The sequence below is a fragment of the Mizuhopecten yessoensis genome, unplaced genomic scaffold (assembly GCF_002113885.1).
Source record: "Mizuhopecten yessoensis strain PY_sf001 unplaced genomic scaffold, ASM211388v2 scaffold10979, whole genome shotgun sequence".
Taxonomy (NCBI): domain Eukaryota; kingdom Metazoa; phylum Mollusca; class Bivalvia; order Pectinida; family Pectinidae; genus Mizuhopecten; species Mizuhopecten yessoensis.
The window spans coordinates 636,045-654,974 of NW_018408817.1; the positions used below are offsets into that span (position 1 = coordinate 636,045).

At 37.1% G+C, this 18,930-nt stretch overlaps 1 protein-coding gene across 4 annotated transcripts in view; it reads right to left on the reverse strand.

Annotated features, from left to right (window-relative positions):
* LOC110464288 (kin of IRRE-like protein 1) overlaps positions 1-18,930 on the reverse strand; it is a 131,857-nt gene that overhangs the window by 83,987 nt on the left and 28,940 nt on the right. For 3 of the 4 annotated variants that reach the window (XM_021519424.1, XM_021519422.1, XM_021519423.1), the window contains exon 2: positions 4,313-4,381. The gene's annotated coding sequence lies outside the window, so the exon portion shown is untranslated. Of the gene's footprint in view, positions 1-341; positions 439-4,312; positions 4,382-18,930 lie in introns of those variants that run through there. The other variant, XM_021519421.1, reaches the window with a different exon arrangement.

The window sequence follows — 18,930 nt, forward strand, 5'->3', positions numbered from 1 at the left end:
GGCAGCTATCAAATTCAAGGGAGTTAACTATTCATTCACAGTTTTGTATCCAAATTGTCATGGTAACCAGCTAGTAATTAATCCAATCAGCATTTGTGATGCAGCCATGTCATGAATAAAATACTTGAAATGCCAATTCCAATGAGTCCATATTATCATATTCAAATCATACAATTAATATAGTTGATACATGGATATAAAGACATTTCTGAAACAGTTCCATTAAGGATAGCCTTGACTAAGTAATATTATAACAATAACTAATATTAAATAACTCGTTGACAATTGATAACACTTACTGTATTTTTAAGACTTGGACATGAAGATACAATAGGACTTACCATCCCTTTCAGCCTCCGCAGCGTAATGAATTAATCCTATAGCTTTGTATGAATTAAAATCTTTTACAACTTTAAACCTGAGATACGTGAGAAACTATAAGAAGGATGATACAAATATACCTATCACAACAAAATTTACATTCATGCATTCATATTAAAGTTTAAAAACCTATAAAAGGGTACATAAAGTGAAATAGGATACAAAATAAGCCCCGCCAAACCTTTGTGCACTTTCTTACCTTGCCACCCTTAAAAATCCTACTTAGATTTATACAAGAATATAAAGAAGCAGTCATTATCAGTTAATAGGGAAGGCAAGCTAAGTGTTACTTTACTTGTCATAGAAACCCTGAAATGGGTTTAAAGTCTCACCTGAGATGTTACCTGATATTTTTTGTGATTTATGGCACGTCTGTCGCATCAACCGCTCAATATACCTGGTGTCTTACGAGCTGTACTCAATTAAACACCTATTCAGATTAATCAGCAGAAAAGAACACTTTTAAAATTTATTTGAGAGATAACATTTAAACTGTATATATTCATATACTTATATTAACAAAATTGACAAAACACCTTGGTACAGTTTACATGAATTTTGTTTCATGTCAATCAAGTTCTCACTTGTCCAGGTGTAAATAAACATAAGATGTACATTTTCCCATCAACACAGTATCATAGAGATCTTTTACATGACTGTGTACCTCGGTCGCCTATAATTTCCTTAGTTACATAAAAATAATCAGGGTACTCTTTGTCCAAACTTGTCGGCAATTAAAACTTCAAATTCATGATTTATTTATTTGTGTAAAATTTACCTTCAAATAGCTTCGGAAATTGTCACCAGAGTTTTCCATAATTTCATTAATCCCTTTGTGTGTTTTTCCGCTCTGTGGGTCCTTATTTAAATTTAGCATTTATTTACGGAGATTTAAATTTTAAAAAACGATAATTGATCACAGTAACAGGAAGTTATATTACACCTGTCGGGCCATGTGTTGAATAATAAAACGAACACTAATTGTCTCCATATACAGGTATATCAGCTTACCTGTATAATGAAGAGCAATCAATACCTGTTGAACGAGTTTTGCCATTACCCCCTCTGTCCTTATCCGGGTGGCATAATTGTATTTATCTATCGTTCGTTATCTCCCAAAAAATATTATGCAGCATAAAATAATGTAATACTTCCTATACAGCTTCACATTATTAGATTAATTCTCTTCTGGGGTTTCATCCTGTACCTAGCCCATTTATCCTCAGAGGACAACTTCCTCTACAAGTCTGCTACATTACCGTAGACTGATGTTTTAGCCCCTCTACCTCTCTAAAATTTCACTAACAACAGAGAGGACAGATGTAGGATATTAATTGTTTACAGAAGTCATATACAAATTTGGAGTGACCTTTGCTTTTTCCAGTCCGTAGGAATGTATACCTGAGAAAATTCAATACAAGGAGGAATTGTTTTAAAGGGTCAAAAGACAAAAAAAACAAATTAGAAAAATATCTTCAATAACATTTAAATATTTCTTCAGTTATTTAAACTACAGAAAAGTCATCTGAGCATCGTTAACCTATGGTTGAATGTCTTCTGCCACAGAGTATTATTGCTCTAACAGGTTTTTTCTTCAAATATAAGAATTCCAACTAGGATGGCTCCTAGCGAGCCTCTGAGACAAAAAATATATAAACGTGAAATAAGAGACCTGATAAGGCAGATGTGAATCACATAACTCAGACAGCTGTCAAACAAACAAGAACGCTCAGCCGCCCCTATCTCTCCCAGTCCCCCTGGTCCCCCATGTGTGTAGGTACCAGCATCCTCTCCCAGTCCCCCTAGTCTCCATGTGTGTAGGTACCAGCATCTTCTCCCAGTCCCCCTGGTCCCCATGTGTGCGGGTACCAGCATCCTCTACCAGTCCCCCTAGTCCCCCATGTGTGTAGGGACCAACATCCTCTCCCAGTCACCCTAGTCCCCATGTGCGTAGGTACCAACATCCTCTCCCAGTCCCCTAGTCTCCATGTGTGTAGGTACAAGCATCCTCTCCCAGGCCCCCTGGTCCCCATATGTGGAGGTACCAGCATCCTCTCCCAGGCCCCCTGGTCCCCATGTGGGTAGGTACCAGCATCCTCTACCAGTCCCCCTAGTCTCCATGTGTGTAGGTATACCCTCATAGTCTATCAGTCAAAGTCCCAGAACTCTGGTCCAAATACCATACCCTCAAAGTCTATCAGTCAAAGTCCCAGAACCCTGGTCCAAATTCCCATGTGTGTAGGTAACAGCATCCTCTCCCAGGCCCCCTGGTCCCCATGTGGGTAGGTACCAGCATCTTCTCCCAGTCCCCCTGGCCCCCATGTGTGTAGGTCCCAGCATCCTCTCCCAGGCCCCCTGGTCCCCATGTGTTTAGGTACCAGCATCCTCTCCCCGTCCCCCTAGTCCCCCATGTGTGTAGGTCCCAGCATCCTCTCCCCGTCCCCCTAGTCCCCATGTGCGTAGGTACCAACATCCTCTCCCAGTCCCCTAGTCTCCATGTGTGTAGGTACCAACATCCTCTCCCAGTCCCCCTGGTCTAAATACCCCCGTCTCTCAAAGTCTCAGAATACTGGTCAGGGAGTCAGTCAATATTGATAGTAAAGACCCTATGTCCTTAATCCTGGTCCAAATACCCATGTATTGTCTATGGGAAATATCTTCGACTTGAGGAAATCTCAAGAGTTGAGATTTTCCTTTTCCTTAACTTTGAGATGTTTTATACAAGTGGGCCCAGGTGATACATATGAGCAAGCACCTTTTGAATAAATGTTTATCCCAAAACGTGAAGTCAGCATACCAATCTGTGCAAGAAGCTTATAGATGTTCATAGCTGCTATATCACGGAGTCCTATACATGTGTGTTAGCACCTTGTGGGTCAATGTAGCCCCTATCTCCCAGAATCCACAAAATAGTTCACATACCCATGTGTGACCTCTATCAAACCTAATCCCTAATACTGAGCTATGAGGTACATACCTGGATGTGTACAGCTTCTGAAGGTCATAAAGAACTTTCAAGGTCAAGGTAAACCGTTCATCTGTTTAGCACCCTTCAGATTTGAACTGTCCAATCTAATGAGTTGTCAAATGTCCTAGGACTATATCTTACAACAAAGCAGCTTTGTCTGTACCAACCCAAACAGATCCAGATTACGGCTTCACCAGACTTTACCGTTTTTGCTGGGTTTCTAAATCGACAAAATCAGCAGAATGTAACATTTCAGTGAGTCACGGAGAACATTGCCCAGTATTAAAACAAGTTTTTACTGAATCCCTCCAAATGATCATCTTATCTGTTTAAATCCCGAGGGTGTCCTTTCCAAGTCTTTCACCATCTGGTCCCTAACCCCTATCAGCTGACCAAGTAAAACACATGGCCTGTGATGCATCTTTGGCGCCCAAAGGGGTCATCACAAAATGTCTAGATTTCCATTTTTTTCCGTTAAATTTGAAACTTTGATAAAGATTCTGCAGCTGGTAGCTGTCCATAACTATGGTGTGAAGCAACGAACTCAACACACTGATTCCAACGGACAGTGAACTGGGTCAGTTACATGCTTTAACACAAGTCTCAAACATGGTCAATGAAATGTTTATAACACATCAGTAAAGATGCAGTTACTTATCACTTTCTGGGGATCATTTTTGCCTCAGAATGTAATTAACTTTAAATCTATTTAAAAATTTCAAAGCTGTTTCACCTTTAAAAGATTGGAGATTATATAATGTTTTTTTTTCTTATTGCCTGTACACGTGGCGTTTATTTATTATAACCATCATTTAACATATCTATACAACTATTTTTTTTTTTTTTAATTTATAGCTGAGAGAGAGAGAGAGCGAGAGCGAGAGCGAGAGAGAGAGAGAGCAATCAGGAATTTCTTTCCTAAAGATGGAGACTTGGAAAGTGTGTTACAAAGTATCTCTTTACCTTAACACGACTGCATGCTGGTACAAATCGGTTGTTGTTCCTTTGATATCAATTCCAGTCCTTTTTCACCTGAAACAACAAACAAGAAAAACATATCAGAAGTGATGCTATGACATTTCAGAGATTTTTTTTTAATTTTTTAAAAACATTTTTTAAGTTTTGAAATCTAAATTAACACCCCAAAAGTATCCTTTTTTTTACATTTTTAAGACAAGAAGTGAAAAAGTATATATTTTGTTGGTTTGTTTTTAACTGTCGAAAGACATTGATTAATGGTAGTTCCCTTCAAGCAGTCCCTAATAGTGATTAGGGGAGAAGACTGCCCTACAAACTCACTCTCCCCCTCACCACCTAAAACACCATCCTGAACATCACCCCTAAAAATCCCTCTCCCCTCCATTCCTAAAAAATCTCTCCCCCCTTCTTCCCTGAAAATCTCTCTCCCCATCCTCATAGCTGGTCATGGGCCACCGAGAAACAATTTCAAATTATTTTCACAGAAATTTTAAGAATGTAACACACATGGATGAAGTTTCTAAAGAATTGTTGGAGGGTTGGCATACCTTGGGATAAATCACAGGTTATGTATTAGGGACCAGAAAAGACTTTGTCTATACTGATAAAATATACATTATGTAGCCAGGAAACGTTGGACTGGAAGAGAATGTTGTAGTCAGAAGAACTTATAAATCATTAGATACTGTCATCAGCCTGTTCAGCAATGTCATTGTTTTAACTAGAGACTTTCCAGCAGCCCAATGAATTTCCAATGTAACCATATTGTTCGAAAAGATATATTGTCCCAACCTTTTTTTACATTTCCTTTCATTCCTATTATTTCTTCTGAGAAACGTCAGATATTGTTACAATTGTGTTAAAGACAGCTGTCAGGACAAGACTGCTATTATATTGGCGAGAAATTGGCACAATAAATAGAAATTCTCGGTGTAAGTGGGATACCCAACAGAAAGGTCACAGTCAATGTCACATTGCCACTAGGTAACAAATCAAAGGTAGGAATTGGTTCTCCTCTAATGGCCATTCATCACCAGGGTAACAGAGCTCTGCCTGGGGGTGATGACTGGGACAGGAAAACTACTTGATGGTATCCTGTGGGTACCGTCCATATCATAAAATTTGTCAGAATACACGTAATGAATTGTTGTTGTTTGTCAAATTTTGGACACAATCTTTTTTAAATTGGGAAACCTCCGCAATAAGAATCCAGATCTGTCATTGTTTAAGACGGCAGGTCTCTAATAAAATCATCAATCAAATTTTAAAAAGATAAAGATTTGAATATGTTTTTACTTTCATGGACGTAAAATCATTTCAATCATGACCAACATGTTGGTTGTTGTAGATATATTTGGTGTTCACTTTAGGTACAGTAGAGGGAATCAACACGTTTCAATGATATCATCATTTGAAAATTTCAAACATAAAACAAGCATTCTGATTGGCTAACAGTCCAAACCATTACCAGTTGTAAGTATATCCTAATTATTTATCCTGATACGATTCATTATAGCAGAGCATTTCCGTAATCAGAGTTGACCCATTTTTCTGATAATTTCAAATACCAATAAAGTCAAATAGCTACTGAATGTAAAAGGTGAAAGTTTGTTGGTTAAATTCTTGTGAAGCGTACCTATAGCTGGCAGAGAACAATGGGGAGTTGTAGAGACCCAAGTTATCTGAAGAGCACCGTTCACTGTCACTTACTGTTAACCCTGGTGTAACTCTGGCACGACAGAATGCAGATTGTACGACAAAAACGCCAGCGTTCTGGCATGTAATATTGCACATGCATTGCATGGCTACAGGCTGGGGCTGTTCTCTACAGATAACCAGCAATGATAGTGGCAACTACGAGGTGGATAACGTGATAAAAACCAGCGTAAAGATTGCTAACACATCTGCTGTTTCCGAGAATTTGTTTTGGTTTACTGCATACAAAACACGGAAAACAATCAGATTTCATGATTTTCTTGATACAACAATATGACGGCAATGCGATCCACAGTAATACCAAACAAATTTAAATATGACAAGTAATACCAAACAAATCAAACAAGAGGCCCAGAGGGCCTGTATCGCTCACCTGTTTCTTTTGTTACATGAAACTGACATATAGGTAACTTATGACCAAATTTGATAACTAGAATACAAGACATTTTAACATCTCTTAAACAGCTCTGAAGATATTGTTGTTTGAAATTGTGAAATTTTAATTTTGAAGCTTTTAACCCACATTGACCATTGACTCCCGACTTGCACTTAAAGGTGACCTTTGACCTCATTACTGTAACAAAGAAAATACTTCACACAGATGGTCTACATAACATACCCAAGTATCATGACTCTAGTCCAAATGTTTTTTACATATTTGACCCCGGTGACCTTGAAAATAGGTCAAGGTGATTTTAATGAGGAAACTTTATAGCACTCCATCCCAGGTACCTACTGACAATATCATGACCCTAGGTCCTCCAGTTCTTCAGAAGAAGTCTTAAAAAAAAAAAAGTTGGCGGATGAACGACAAACGCTGCAGTACGGCATAGGCTCACATGGTCCTTTAGGCTAGGTGAGCTAACAATGAAAAGTAATACCAAACAACTCTTAACAACAGCCAGTGAAACCAAACAAATTTAACAAGTAATATACCAACCAAATCCAATGACAGCAAGTAATACCAACCAAATCTAATGACAGCAAGTAATACCACCCAAATTTAACAACAGCAAGTAACACCAAACAAATGTTATGATAACTCCTTAGTAAACCATGCCTTTCTTTCAATCTTCGCTATAAAAGGTCAAACACTGCGTCCTCCTTGATATTTGTAGCTTCCATGTCAAGGTCAAATGGCTCAATCTCAAGGTAAAATATGACAAGAAAACCCTATGAAATTTATGTGAGAAATGTTGGATGAAATTTATTTAATTTAGTAACAATGACTACCTCTGAAGTGAGACAATATGTGAATACTTCCATGTTAAAGGACCACCTTTACATTAATGTCTAGGTCATTGACATTCAAGGTCAGTCAAGAACAAACCAGTGAGACACTAAAAAATAAAAGGTAAAAGTTACAAAAAGAAAATTACTTTATCTCTAACCATTGTCATATTTAACTTATTCACCCCTGAAATTTAATAATGAACTTTTCCAACCTTTGAATTGGAAGAGCTCCAATGTGTCTTCAGGGGTGAATGAGTTAACACATCCAAAACGTTGAATTATACTCATCTTCAAGGAAACAAATACCTCAAGGTTATACATCGGTGTGAAAGCAATTCCAACAAATATTCTGTTATATATGTGTAAGGTACTAAGGCAGAAAATTGGAATGTCAAGGACATAGGTAATTTTTGAAATATAGATAAAACAATTACAGACCATCTCCCACATGTAAAATTCAATGAGCCTCGTTTATTTTATTACGTTGGTGTGTTCTAGCTATTTCTGACATAGACACTACCAATACCAATGTGGAACATACTGGTACCCTTTTCATGTTTCATCCTCAGGAGTAGGGGAAGTGTGGGGAGGGGGAGGGGGNGGGGAGGGACACAAACTCATGTACATATAACACAGATGTTGTCCATATTTCAGATCAGCTGTATAACTAAGATACCTATCAAAACCTCTAGTCTGATTATTATGGGATGTATCACTGCACTATTTAAATGACACCCTATTTCGTGATATAAAGTGATATTATCCATCAAAATGTGTTAACACAGATTTGAAGGGAAAACTATTCTCGATATATTGATTTCCTTGTATGTCAAACATGTCTTTCCACAGTTATGGAGATATTTACTTGATTGCTCTGAAATGGTTGTAAATAATTATTTTAAAAACTTGATCACAAGAGATCTGATAGATTGGGACTGCAAACAAAAAAGAAGAAGCAGGGGTGGTTATCTGGTTGGAAAGACAGAGAAAGAAAGAAACCGAGGGAGAATAGGCAAGTTCCCCATCAGACAGGAATAAGTTGGGCAAGGGTAATCCGAGTGTTTGGGTTATCTAGTGGAGGGGGTCGAAAGGTGGAAGTGAGGGTAAGTGTATAGAGTGTGATAGCTTCCTCATAGGTTATAGATATAGGTACAGGGAAACTGTCGGGGATATCAGTGGTGGCCAGAGCAGAATATAAAATGTAGAAGGTGTGATATCAGGTTTGGTAAGTGACTAGGGGGAGAGGAAATTAATAAGATGGGGGGAGGAAGGGGTGAAATCAGGTTGGGGGGGGGGGCAGACAGGGGAGAGATAATAGCCAAGTACTTAGAGTCCACACATGGTTTTATTCATCCCTCTGGAGGCAATGGGGAATGTGAAACATGTCTGCTGACCAGTAACTGTCAGGCTGGACCAGAATACAGGGGTGATAGACAGACCCTCTACAACGGAAAAATAATGTTGGAGGAATTTGGAAACAAACCAGGAGGGGGGGGAATGTTGATTGTATAAATATGACAATCACCCTAACTTATTACATTTCCATCCAAACCTGCACAGATCAAGATGTTACCAGGGACAGATTACAACTAATACTTCTCTCTATATATGGGATATTTACTGATGTACTTCATCAGCCCACATATTTTAGTTCAAACAAGTTTTTTAATGAAAAGACCAGCGATAGTTCCCACAAGAGCTGTCTGTAGGTCTTTAGATGAAGAGTAATACAATTAAACTGTGTAGGTCATTTAATTAGGCTGGGTTAATTGTGTTTCCTGCAAAGAACACTGTCCTAATATAAGAATTAAATTAACAGTTAAAATTAAATTTATTTTCTACGGTACGTAGCACACGACCTTTACAAACCACGTACACTCACAACAAAGGTCAGCGCTCACTATATTGATATATCCCAAACTCTATCATCTTCACCAAATCGAACGATAGGAAGGAAGCTCGGAGTCATACAGACCAAGCAGGAGATGTTTTATATTTTTTTAATGCATAAGACATGCCTAGTACTTGAGTGACCTAGGCACATTGGTAATCCATATCAAAAGTTGAGGACAGGGAGAGAGATGAAAAGACGGAAGACAAACAGGCGACAACGACAATAAGGAGTATGACCGTGAGGAGTTAGTGAAAAGGAGATGGGAAAATAGGAAGAATAGAGGAAAGGTGAGGATGATGATGATGATGGAATAATTTACCGTAAATTGGCACCTGGTAGGGAGATAATGTCTCAGGTAAGGGGGCAGGAGTTCAGCCTTTCCGCACTACTGGAGGGAAACCTACCACCTTCACTAACATATACACATAAATCAATCAGGTTTTAATAGGTATACTCTGATGGACTATTCTAAGAATCTAGTTGTGGAGCCCCCACAGCACGGATGAACCAAAGGTTGCTGTCTACACCATTGATACTGTTATTGAACTCCTCAAATGGAGGGTTAATCTAATACAGAAGAGCATAAGACATGTTTGCCAGAAAAGGAAATACAGATTTTCATGTTGGTTTGTTTAAAACCAACCTAATTAAACCAGAGCAGTCTACAATATTGATACATTTATAAAACTCCTTGAATGAAGTTAATAACACAGAGTAATGTAAGACATATTCCGTTTTTTCGTATTGCAGAGTTATCTTCTCTTGTTAAAGCCAACCATAGCAGTTTACAACATTTACAGAACTTCTCGAATGGAGTTAATAATACACAATAATATAAGACATAGGCTAGAAACCTTAGGACTGTAATCATCTGTACTTCAGGAACAATAGATTTCATGTAGGTTTGTTAGATTAATCGATCATAAATTCAAATTTCTTTATAAAATTGTGTAAGTTTAATATGTCTATTCTATTTTCCCTTTCCAGCTTTAAATCAACACAAATGTGTTCTTATATGTAATTCACAATTTTATGATAAAATTATTTTACCATTAAATATAAATAACTCAAAAAGGCCATGAATGGGATGAAAAGTGAATCATTTGTGGTCAAGTACAACTGTATACTGACAACAAGGTTTCCCTTGCTCTGGTCTACTGTAAGGACAAGGGCTGAAAGGCGTTCTACAATACATTATAAAATGATTACATGTCTCAGTATATATGCTGGAACCAATATTACTACAGCCACACACGGGCTAGGTTTTCAATGAAACCATCAAGATCCAATCCTTTTTTTTCTATTATAGCTATATTTGGTACTTGTCCTTTCATTTATGTTCGAACCCACCAACTACGCCACTCATTGATGAAGCTGCAAGGGTTTTTTTGGTGTTTCTCTTTGTCTGGTGTTTTGTTGCCAATTTTAAAGACCAAATTTGCAATTTTGAGCCATAATCTTGTACCAAGTTCTATGGAGTCACATTCAAATTGTTCCAAGTAAAGGTCCTTCACACTATAATGTTGCAAACTTATTAATAATAATAATATAATAATAATTCGAGGTTCTTATATACCGCTTTATCACAACCTAGTTCGTAGGTCGTCTCAAAGCGGTTCACAAATTATTATCCGTGGTTATAGAGCCTTTGCAACCAGCCAATACCTTTCTCAACCCCCTAGGGAGCATACAGCCGGAGCTGCCATTTCAGCGCTAACAGCTAGTATTTAACGATTCTAGCACTGCCCAACCATGTACTCATTTACAGCTGAGTAGGCTGGAACAAGCGGAGTAAAGTATCTTGCTCAAAGATACAACACATTCCTGTGCCGTGGCGCAAATCGCAACCCTTCGGTCACAAGCCCGGCGTCCTACCACTGGACTACCATGCCTCCTTATTGGTGGCCATTTTTATTATATCTTGATTTGCACATTGCACATCATATTCTGTGTCGCTTGGAAGTTATTTTACAGGAAAAGGTCAAAGGTCAATGGAAGATCTTGATATTTGGTTTAATATTCATATAAATCAAATTTTATATTATGTGGTGAAAATAAATCATTCCTTGATATGCAACTAAAGATATGGAAATAAAGATAAACTTTATCTATTTAATCAAGAAAACAATTTTAAGGAAATATGAGCCTATTTAGGTAATGAAAAACTATTTTAAGAGCCCTACAGAGAGGGATAAAAACTTAACCAGTCAAGATGATCTCCATGTGTTTGCGAAGTTTATGACACCTACAGCCTATGTGTCACCGTGAACTGATTGGGTCAGTCTGGTCACTAAGGTCAGATCTGGGTCAGTCAGAAGCCTGTAAGGCAAGGATTGGAATTATTATGGGGTATTTATGTGACATCTGTATGTGGTGAGATCTGTATCACCTAAAAGCTTTTACATGAGAAGTAGACATGGAGACCCTTGGGAGCTGTCAGCCACTGTAGCCCCATTAGTCACCTCTGATAATGAAATGATTGTTTCTACACACTTAGAGGAAAGGGGGTGTACACGTACATCTGATCCAACACAAATAGGAACTAGATTGATACAAAGATTATAATTACCCCTAGATCTGTCTATTTTTCTTAAAGAGACTTTAATCGATTTCTAAAAGATTGATGAAAAATGACCTTCAGACATCTCTATGGATCAGATTTGTAACTGTTAGTAAAATAGGATTGCTTATGATCCAGTCTGCAAACTCAGAAAGCAGTCAGAAATCTAAAGACTTATATTCAAAAACATTTCTGACTCATGACTCTAAATGAATTGGTCATTTTGGTACTTTGATGCCTGTGAACTAATTGATGACACATTTGAAAGGTAACCTAGGCTGCATTTATTGATATCACACTGATAATTCTAAATGATTATCTAGTGTTTTAAAAGGGGATAACTCTAGCAAAATAATTACAAGTATAATAATACAGCTAGCACACATGCTTAAAAAATGAAGATCATAAACAATTGGGATAATTGAATGGTTTGTAGGATAGCTGAATAGTCTGTAGGATAGCTAACTAGTCTGTAGGATAGAGCTGAATAGTCTGTAGGATATCTGAATAGTCTGTAGTATAGCTGAATAGTCTGTAGGATAGCTGAATAGTCTGTAGGATAGCTGAATAGTCTATATGATAGCTGAATAGTCTATATGATAGCTGAATAGACTGTATGATAGCTGAATAGTCTGTAGGATAGCTAACTAGTCTGTAGGATAGCTGAATAGTCTGTAGGATAGCTGAATAGTCTGTAGGATAGCTAATTAGTCTGTAGGATAGCTGAATAGCCTAGAAAACTCTCCTTATGATTTTTATAATGCAGGTTGAATTGTTATATTCAGTTTGATTTCCTGTTCCTGGAAAGGCGAACATGACAGGATAGGGGAGATTTAGATAGAGTTGAGGAAGGCTAAGTAATTGCACTGTTGTGGAGGATGAGTTTTAATAATGCCTCCTCTCTCCCGAGGACTCCGACAAACACAGATGTGGGATGATAAATCTGATGATAAAGTAGATGATTACAACGAGGACAGATTTGAGGAAACATTAAACGCTACAACAAATGCGAGTCAAATCATCTAATGAAAATCAAATAAAAACAATTGATCGGAGTAGTTTTTGAACTTTTGATTTCTGCATGGGGCTGATACACAAGGGTTGATCGATTTCTGACGGTAAAGATTGGAATCATCAACAAATGTGACAACAAACAGAATCAGATTGAGAACTGTTACAAACAAAAAATACCATGAGTTTACAAGGTCTATGATTCAATAACAGATGTAGTGAAATCGAAATCAGAAACAAAATCCATCATGCGCGGATTAATGATCAATGATATTTTTTTAAATTCATGTTCAGTTTTGACGATAACAGAAATGATGATTACGACTTAATCATACTTTAATATTTACATTAGATATAATGGAGCGGTACACTGGGTAAGAACTAATGCCTGGTGACTGATGGGTTAAATTGGTAGATCGATGTAAAATGCAGAAGATTCCAAGGTTCCGAAATCTTCTTTTGTTTACTATATTGTCTTCATTTTTCATTTTAAAGATTCCACACGAACAGACACTTGCATGGTATAGGAATGGTAGTGTGCTCACAACAGTAATAATTACAGTCAGAAAAATTCTACACGAGCTCCTCACCATAGTAAGGGAACGTTTTTGGCACTAATCCCTCCTCCCTTCTCCCCCTCCCAAGTCCCCCAATTCGGAGAACATCTAATTACTGAAATATACTTTTTTCCCAAAGCCATCAAACTGCTCACACTATGTAATTAATCTGTAACTTTTTTAGTCAATCAAACACACTGATACCCTTAACCTCCCTTCTTACTTATGAATGTGTGTCTTGTAGATAAAAAAATCCCTAAAAACATATTTACATCGTGCCGATAATTGTACGTACATGAAAAAAGATAGTTTGATGGGGAAGAGCCCACAGTAAATCTAGCATACCACAAGATTATGCGTTGTAGCATCACTATCGTCAAAATGTTTGAAGTTGTTGAGGCAAATTAGTGCAATCGAAGCATTGATGAGATTTACACATTTAGTGCTTCGGTTAGGTAATATAAAGTCCCCGAGGTTCGAGCGTGTAAGTGCATTTCTACACAGCCTAACCAAAATTACCATGAAAATATTTTTATGAACTTTTTCATTATGTTTTGTAATTATTTGTCTTTTAAATTGTATGAAATAGCTCAAATACTTTTAAATATTTGTCGTATTTACGATTAAAGTGAAAATCTGTTTTAAACTTCCTCATTTATTAGGTCTTTCGCCTGCTTCATGTTTGTAAGTACTAAAACAGTTTTGTAAACCATACAGCAAAATAAAGTTTGCAAACCTTTCTTATCCAGCGGTACATAATGATCTATATACACCTCAATATTCTACAGGGTTAACATATTCTATTCCTCTAAACAGTCTTTGCCGTCTTCAAAAAGCTACATGTATATATAATTCTCAACATATAAACCCTGAACCTTTTTTTCAGTTGGTAATGTTCTTTGTACCTTTACATTGTTTGATAACGCAAATAGGGATAGGATTGTTACATGATTGTGTAAGAGTTATTTACCTTAATTTTACATAAGCGTTAAGAACTAGTCATTGATTCTTGTGAACCTATGAGATATTGTCATCAATTCTTGTGAAACTTTCAGATGTGTCATCAATTTGTGTGAACCTTTCAGATGTGTCATCAATTCTTGTGAACATTTCAGATGTCCATCAGTATTGGTTTTGTGAATTTTTAAGACGTATCGTCAATTATCTTCAACATTTGAGATGTCATCAATTTTTGTCAACATTTCAAATGTCAGTCATTATTGACAATGTCATCAATAATCACCACCATCATAATTACCATTCATCAAAAGATACTTATTGTTTTTTTATTGTGTAGCACTCTTTAGAAAAGAAGATAAACATCAAAGTGAGGCAGGTTAGGTAGCCTACAGCCTTAACTCAGGTATACAGGTACAGACATTAGCTACTGTACCTACCCATACATCTATTCCCCGGTGTCCACTTACCTTTCAGACTCATCAATAATTGTCTACAGAGGTTCACGTTCTCTCTACATCAATTCCAAATGTTAAAGAAAATTGGAACTCTTTCTGAATGGAGATAAGAGTCATTAAGGTATGGGTGCACTTTAATATCTAGGTACATACAGGAAGTACACAACACATCCTCAATAACAGATGAGGCGAGTTTGGCTGAGGTCAGATGGTAATGTGACTCGGCCAATTCTGCAGCAGCTTCATCAAATTCTCAGCTCCAATTTAAAATGGGGAACCTCTTCAAATATATAACTCTAAATTATCAGTAATTAAAAAATATATCGTTTTTATCAATATTTCTCTTTATGGTAATTAAAAATCAGAAGGTTTGGCATAGTTCATCAAAATTAATATTATAACGTTCTTGCTCGGATTTAAAATACATTGAAGCAAAGATAACTATGGAAAAACCTCCTTAATTTTTCATAAACATGTAAGCTATATGGAGCACTACACTGGGTCAAACCTGAAATAGGGAGATGAGGTTACAGATATATACGTATACACAGCTAGCCAATGACAGGGTAGGACGACTTTTTTCAGATCATTGAAAATCTGCCATGTGTTGTTGGCTCATGTGTTTACTTGGGGCTATTTTAGAATGCTTAGGGGGTGAAAAGTGGGGTGGGTCTGATGTCTGAAAAATACATAAAAAGTCTGACTTTCAAACTAAATTATGGGGCACCATAGAGGTCTATGGTAACAAGGACTATATAAATACGAGTAGGAACAGGTTGAAGTAACTAGCACCTGAGTAAAAGATTTTGGTACCAGTACCAAAAAAAGGCTTATGAAGGTTTCAAACAATACAGATAGGCACCAAGCAGAAAGGGTTACTAAACCAAGGCCCCTGAACATTGCAGGAACACTGATGGGTTACCAGAAGGAGTTTTCTCATTAAAAATCCATCAAATTAGATTTGAAGGATAACCATGAAGTAGCCTTGGAGATTAACTCATTCACCCCTAAAGTCACATTTGAACCTTACCAAATCAAAGACTGGGCAAGTCCAATTTAAATATGAAGGGGGAATGAGTTGAATGTCATGGCCAATAGACATTCTCTCTTCAGATGCTCCATCACTCAAATTAACACTGGTGGCAGTGAAGGTCCTGTTTTATGGTTCTACCTTCCTTTAACTCATTCACCCCTGAAATTTCATAATGACCTATTCCCACATTTGAAATGGAAGAGTTCAAATGTGTCTTCAAGGAGTGAATGAGTTAAATGTCCCTCAATATACTACCAAACATTCAACATTCTTCGGAATATAGCCTGGCAGTGTGTGTCTACAGAATATATATATAAATGCAGACACCTCAATTCTAAATAACACGGTGGCAATAGATCCTGAACTAAAATCACACTTCCGAACTGAAATGACATTAACTCATGGAAATCCAATAACTGCATATCACAGTACATAGAACAAGGACCTTTTCGTTTATGCGGAACAAACGGTTTGTCCGTTTTTAAATGTAACGATTTCGGGTATAAATCCTGGCAGACCTGCAAATGTTTATGCAGGCCTTGCAAGGCTTTCTCAAGGCTTGCCTGAAAGCAGCATCAGATTACTAGGTCCGACCTTATTTAATAAACGAACAACTGTGGTCTGACCGGTCCAACTGTTTTCCAGAGTTTTGTAAAAGGAATTCAATACATTTTAATTGTGTATTGTCAGTTTTACATAAAACATTAAGGTTCAAAATAGAATTCAATATAATTGTTTTTAAGTACTAATGTACTAACAAGGCTAAAATGTATTGATTTAGCGTAAATATCATCAAGTGCTCAAACTAACAGGTATTTAATGATGAAATATGCAAAACCTTCTTTGTGACTGAACCGTGGGAACCATTTCACCAGAACACAGGGAATGGATAACTCCATAGAATGGCCATTCACAGTTACCATGGGACTACTGAAAAAATACTTTTCCGCATGAAAAAACCCTTAAAAGAACGCTTGCCATTAACTCAGAAGTTAATCAATTCAAGGTCGAGCAGAAAACAACTGGATGAAAAGACATTAAGTTATAGAATCCCAAAGGATAAATTTGAACATGATGCAGTCCCAAGGTGGAAATCCCTTTTTCTGACATTAAATATCCCTTGTTTCTCAGCGTAATATCATGATTAATTGGATTTAAGAACGTGCTGTAGTTACAATCAGTTAATCACAAGTTGTTACCCCAACCCCAGTCAATAACAGCCAAACAGGGTAAATATCTACTCATTAGGGAGGTGACCTTGACCCATTCAGCAATCATTTTTCTAGGTTATAGCTAACTCATTCAACCCTAGGCCTGGAGACACATTTGAACTCTTTGAATTCAAAGGTTGGAATAGTTCATTATAAAATTTCAGGGGTGAATGAGTTACCAAAGTATATTTTTGGGGGATTCAATTACTGTCTTTTTTATACAATATGTTGTCCTAAAATTCCTGTTGATTAGCTGTCAAATAATTGCATGAGAATCCCCACTCACAACCAATAGAGGATCCACTCTCCGTTCTGACCTTGGTTCAGTCGCCAGTCATTTACAGTCTGATTTGATTAGTGAGTCGTTAACACAAACATTCAAAATACAATTTGAGAGACGTTAGAAAATGTATCTATATTTCTGTATTTCTTGTCTTTGGAAGATCATAGTGAACCCTTAACTTTTAGTTTGAATTTCAATCTTTTTGAGAAAAAATTCCATGATTTTGCGTTTACTTTTTGTTGAGATTATCATGCTTTGACCCCTGGAACCACACTGTACATGTATCGCTGGATTTGACTCGCAATTTTGGGGCGACCTGCACGTTTATCAAAATGCTCAGAGCAATAACTGCCTCTTACAGCTACCTTATCTTTTTACACAGTTTTAAAACACACTGCAGACCAATATAGTGATCTTGACATGGTGACCTTTAGATAATGACCTTGACATATATAGTCATTTTGAGATGAAACTGGTACAGGACACATTACTATAACACACAAACATCAGAAGCGGATCCCTCCCCCAGGCTGTAATGATGGGTAACCTTATGGCGGTAACATTTTGGGAAACTGCCACATGCTTTTGTAATCTCTTTTCTACCAGTGTTTACTCAACCCAAACAAACAAAAACACAGTTACAGATAATCCAAGCTACAAAAGATGGCAGGTTCAGAGGTCACCTGGGTGCAGGTTAAAGAGGGCCGTAGTTACAGGACAGCCATTGATGTTCTATCTACAGTAGCAGAGCGACATGTGGAGATTGGAACTCTTTTATCTCTCTACACCTGCAAGACACTTACCGTCTCATCAGGCCAACAAAAAACTCAGCTTTAGTTAGATCTAGAAATGGATTCCAAAAACAAAATGTCAACAAACACTTTTATTGAGGTTAACTGTTCCAAAAAGTTTAAAGTTTGTAAAAACAAATGCCATAAATTTAAAAACAGTTTTGAATTCGCTATGTCAATTAAGTTAACAACTTCCACTTTTTCCCCTAGCAATGCATTTTAAATCTATGTCTACTTTGTGTAGTCAAGAGCTGATAGACTTGCTCAAGTCAATAAATAGATAGGCCTCAGTGATAATCACATAGACAGATAACAAGTCTAGTATCTTATCTGTGTTGTGAACAGTGATGTATTTGGGGTGAAGACTTTGAAATCAGTTGGATGAATGTCGACCAGAACTGTTGAACACTAGATAGCTAAGATGGTAACAGAATTGATCTGTTCAGTGGTTTTGGGTTCGAATCCTTGGTACATATTCCTCTGTACCAGATATTTTCAGTATAATCTCTCAGCAAACCAAATTACACCGCTAACAGACCATTACACCGACTCCTTTGATAAATGTGTTTGGCAACGCAGCCAAAGTGAAACACTTTGTTTTTATTTTTTAGTACAATGTGCAGGCTAGGTCTGTGAATCATCTACTGGTAATTAAAAACTGTGATACACTTACAAAATATTACACACATGATAACCTCAGAAATAATTCTACACATCTGCAGCTATCAACCAGTGTAGCGCGAGCCGGCGTCATTCTTAGCACGATAAACCTGTGTACTGTAAGGATACCGCCACTTCACACACTACTTCACATGTTGTTAGGAACAGCTAAATCCATTTTGTGAACATTTGAAAACAGATATCACAAATTACTTTTGCAAAATAACTAACTGTTTACA